The sequence below is a fragment of the Zeus faber genome (assembly GCF_960531495.2).
Source record: "Zeus faber genome assembly, chromosome: 13".
Taxonomy (NCBI): domain Eukaryota; kingdom Metazoa; phylum Chordata; class Actinopteri; order Zeiformes; family Zeidae; genus Zeus; species Zeus faber.
The window spans coordinates 17663211-17668210 of record NC_137198.1 but is presented as its reverse complement, the minus strand read 5'-3'; the positions used below and the strand labels follow the sequence as shown (position 1 = coordinate 17668210).

Here is a 5000-nt window from a genome sequence, read left to right as displayed (position 1 = left end):
GCCTTCATTTGTCCAGACCTTAATGTGTCACCGTTTTCTCTGTTTTCACTTAATCCAAGTCAGCGGTCCACACTATCCAGTCCAGTGCCTGTTTTGTCTCTTGCCTTTTGGCTGAGACGTCACCCCCTCCAGACAGCAGCAGCAGCAGCAGCAGCGGCAGTGGTGGCTCTGTTTTCCCGACCGGGCGTCGTGTTCACAGTGGGAGAAACAGAAGGACGAGTCGGTCGCCACGGCTCGGCTGAGGCCACAATTCTTCCGGCAGGCGTTACAAGTTCCATCGGTTCCTTCACTCCCTGAGCCACGGTGGGAGGGGGGAAGAGGGGGTCAAATCACGAGACACAGATGGCCCGAGCCCATGCTCGAAATCCAACTCTTCTCTAGGGGTGGAGGAGACAGAAGGTCAAAAAGGCACAGAGAGAAAGAGAGAGCGAGAGGGAAAATAAATGGATCTGGCTGGAGGTGAGGGAGGAAATCGGGCAGAGTAAGTTTCCACCATGCGGCTGAAACACTGGAACACATCGATTAGGCCTTTTTGAAAAGGAACCGTATTCACATTCTTTATTGGTCATGAAGTGTTCTCCTTGCCTATTCATTGTCATAACTCTTCAAGATTTATTACTGTGTCGATTCATAACCTCCGCAGCTGTTCTTCGCCAATAATGAATGAACGAATGAATTACAAGTCCTCCGCCTTTTCGACTTGAAAACCTTGAGGTTTGGCGGCTCAGAGAAAACAGGGCTTTGAATTAATTCTCTCCGCTCAGTGAAGTAAAGTCTGGACCGTATCAATCACATGCTGAGCTTATTAATTGAAAGGCGCTGATATCATAATCACATTTTACCTCAGAGTGGCTGACATTACTCTATTATGAAGCCCTCGGTAATTAAGTTTGCCGAATAAAGATATGATGACTCTGTTTAAGTGTGAGCAGCTTTAGGAGCTTGGGTGATGGGTCCACTTGACTTTTACGGAGATCAGATAGAGATACATGAGTCTTTTCTAATTTATTTTTCACCCGATAACCTGAGATAGCGCCCACACTCCTGCCCTGATCTTTCCACGCTGTTTTTCGTCTTTTTTTTTGTTAGAAGAAGAAGAACACGGCAAACGCATTACTGCAAACGACCGGACTGGAGTTGATAGTGGGCCGGCCGAGCCGACCGGTTCCAAGACACGGGCCGGACACGAGGAGTTGGAAATCAGATAATTGACGTGTTGATTGATACCTGCGCCGCCGCTCCCTTTTCACCGCAGCCTCTCCGCGGTCCCTAGGGACATCCCGTGTAAAATGATCCTCGGTGGCAGAAGGCCGTGTGTCGAACAGGTGACAACACAGCCGTCGTCCCCTCCCGGAGACGGCCCGGCCCAGCCCGGCCCGCCAGGCTCAATTTACTGTAGAAAGTCACCCGGCAGATGGTGTCCAAGGAAGTGAATTAGCCCCTGGGCGGCTGCGTCCACACGTGCCAGATGGGGATATATACGAAGAGACAAAAGACGAAAGGTGGAAAGAGAAAAAAAGCAGGCAACACCGCCCGCTTGTTTGTCGGATTGTTTGCCCCCTTTTCTGCATCTTTGTTGACGTGGCACAATGTCTTGAATGTATCGGTCAAGTTGGCGGGCCTCTCGGCTGAATGGGCTGAACTTCTGTGTGTGCTTTGACAAGCCCTTTTATACGCCAGATAATAAAAGTGAATATTATGCAGAACAAAGCCATTCATATGTTAAAGATCTGCATTTTTTCTTCCCCGAAAGGTGGAGATATCGCTGGCAGAAGTTGAGGGAGACGGTGCCCAAGGTGTTAAAAAGAGAGCAGTAAGGCCATTATTACTTAAGCCTGATTTGGTAAAAAAAAAAAAAAGTATATTAACTACATTCTCTGAAGGAATTTGCCGACTGTTTTGAAATGTCTCAGTCTGTTCTAACATCGTTTCTCTTTCTGCCCCGCAGTCTTGCTCTCGCCATATGAGGCTTCCTCAGAGCTCAGAGCAGCTGGGACGTCGAACCCCCGACACCCGACACGTCCATTTTTTTTACGCGGCACTCAAAACGCAAAACAAGGTCCAGTCTGCCATAGCTGGAGACGAAGGGAATGCACGGCTTTTTGGTGGAGGTAGAACCACAATGTCAGTGGTTCCAAAAAAATTACCCCTGGGACGCCAATAAGAGGAAAAGGGCGGACGCGCGACTTAAATGCCACACAGACGTGGCCTATCAGCGACGCAGCACACCGTGGAAATGAGCGGCCACATTTCACCTGCCGTATTGTGTCGGGGGGCCATTAGCTCTGCGAAATGCTGTATAAGGCGTTTGTTAATATAAATGTCAGAATAAAGTTCCTGCTGAAACCCGACTATGAGAATGTACCGGGCTATCTTGTTTTTCAATCTCTCTCTCTCTCTCTCTTTCTCTCCGAGGGCAGCCCACGCCCCCGCACGGCCCATCTGGCTGTGATTATTGGCCGCGGCCTAATCCAGCACCTTGTCCCTTTGGACACAATAGGGAGGGCCAACATTCTGTTGTTTCGCACTGGTCTCACTTTCTATCCCATCCCCACCCCGCCCCACCCCAACTTATTTTCTTCCTCTCCTTCTGTCTTTCTCCATCTATCAACTTTCTCTGGCTCCCTCTTTCCTCCCTCCCGTCTTTCTTCTCCCCTCCCTCGCTCCTCTTTTGCCCCGCTGCCGCTGCATCTGTCACCGGCGTCGCGTCGAGCGGCCCGCGTGGCACGCCGCCAATGCTGACAGCTGGCAATGAAAGGGAGGGAGGAGGGTGGGAGAGAGAGAGAGAGAGAGAGAGAGAGAGAGAGTAACTAACATGGAGGTGTGGGGGAGTAGGGTGGGGTGTGGGGTAGAGAGAGAAAAATAATGGGGACAGAGTCAATGAATATCAACTTAACGGCTGAATCTAGTGCCCGGGAGATCGCAAAAGTGGCAAAAGAAATCAATGATACGACGGCGGATCAGCGGCGTAAAGGGCTGAGCAGAGCGTGGGGGCAGTGGAGGCTGCCCCGCCGGCCTTCATTCTGGGGTGACATTGTGTTCTTTCATCCCTTCTTGTTATAAATATTTGCTTATTTTCATTTCGGCCAATGATGCAAGTAGTTTAAAGAGGTTCTAAGGGCGCGTCGTCTCTCTCTTTCACTCTCTCTTTTCGATCCCACTCGTTGTTGGCCGCTTCACTCAGGAAAAGTGTTGAAGTGCTCCCTTTTATTGACCTTTGCTTGTTTACAGAGGGAAATAAATACACAACGCATGGATTTTGCGTCGTTGAGGGGTAAGGGTGGAATTCAGCTCATCGTTGCACACACTGAAGGGATGGTGGCGGTGGTGGTCGGCTCAGAGAAAATTATTATCACAGGCACAGCTGTGAAATAGCGGCGGGATGATGGAGCCGACCCGCCATGTCCATGTTTATCCTCAGGAGGAGGAGCAGACAAAAGATGGAACCATGTGTGAGGAACGTTCCCATCCTTGAAACAAACCCTAACCCGATTACAACTTTTAAAGGGGACCTATTATGCTCCTGTTTACACGTGCTAATATCGGTTTCTGAGGTCCCAAAACCATGTTTTTGATTTTTTTTTTTTGCTGGAAATACCACTCAGGTTATACATTCTAGCCATTCTAACATGCGTCCAATCCACCCTGTCTGAAAACAGACTGTTTCGGTGGGTAGACCTTCCCTCCTGACGTCCCTAGTTCTGTGAGCCAATGGCCTTTGAGCATGGCTCCCTGGTTGCGCTCTATTTACTCGGTAAGGTTCACTTATTGCACATTATCAGTCCGCCAAAATCTGTTTCTGAACAAATTTGAGGGGAGAAATAAGCAATCCAGTTGCTGAATCGTCACTCATATTAGATCTACAAGGCCTCATTTTAAAGTTCGTTCTGACTTTGGTTGCCGTACTCGAGACGCCGCACCATGATGCACTCTCTCACCCGGGATTTTATTTTATTTTTTTGTAAATGTCGGGAAATAAAATAAATGCATCTTCAATAAAAAAACAACAACACAATTTGTACTGGTTTTGTTAGGAGAAACACGCAGGGGATGGGATGACCATATAAATAAATCCGTGATGAGGTAACGTCAGCTCGTGCCGAGAGCGGAAAAAAAACCTTGAAAATCCAGCGTTCAGAGCGAGTGTTTTGTTCACAGCGATTACTTTGTCATTAGTTTACCTCATTATTTGACACTTTGGCCACGTCAAATATGCAACATCTCACACTGTAACATTATATATATGACAGAAAATAAGGATAATAATAATAAGCCCCCTTTAACCCCGCCCCCACCAATGCAAGCGGATGGAGGACAGACCAAACTCAAAAATCAAAATACACATTGTCCCTCAAGTGTTTCATGTCGTTTAACCAAATTCTATCCTTCTATGCTCCCAATAATTATTCGTCAGGAAATTTTAATTTCATTTTAGATATTTGATGAGATTCAAAGGGGGCGTGGTTAGGGTTAGGTTTAGGGTTAGGGTTTTTGTGACGCCGTCCATTTGATATAAAGCGGATGGTTTCGAACGAATCCTCCTCTCTTGTTTGGTCAGAACTGGGAGAAAATGCCGCGGACCACTTCACAAGCACATATTTGGACCCGATCCTGAGCCGCAAGGAACCAAGATGTCCCCTGACCCCCACTTTCCTGACATCTCATCGTTTTTTCGCGTTTAGGCTGGAGAGAAACATTGGAAGTGGAACTAGAACTCTGAATGGGCCTGTCCAGACCTACCATGTGTTTATTTGGCAGCAAACAGCATTACTAACCCTCACCTCGGCCTGTGAAAACAACACTGGCATGTGTGTAATGTATACATGGAGATATGTGCGAGCGCCTGTGGAAAAACATTTCTCTCGCAGTTTGGAATCTGAAGAATTGCAATGGGTCTTAGCTCCGACAACAGATATCGAAGGGAGACTTCAGATGGTGGGGGAAAGAAAAACAAGGAACGAAGGAATGAGGCCAGTTTTCACCTTTTACACAGTACGAAA

The 5000-nt window shown here is 47.8% G+C and overlaps 1 long non-coding RNA gene across 1 annotated transcript; it reads left to right on the top strand.

Moving 5' to 3' along the window:
- Positions 1-105: 105 nt before the first annotated feature.
- On the top strand, positions 106-2345 carry LOC307238785. Its single transcript, XR_013844447.1, has 3 exons — positions 106-481; positions 1754-1813; positions 1949-2345. It is a non-coding gene; the product is annotated as an uncharacterized lncRNA (long non-coding RNA).
- The last annotated feature ends 2655 nt before the right edge of the window (positions 2346-5000 follow it).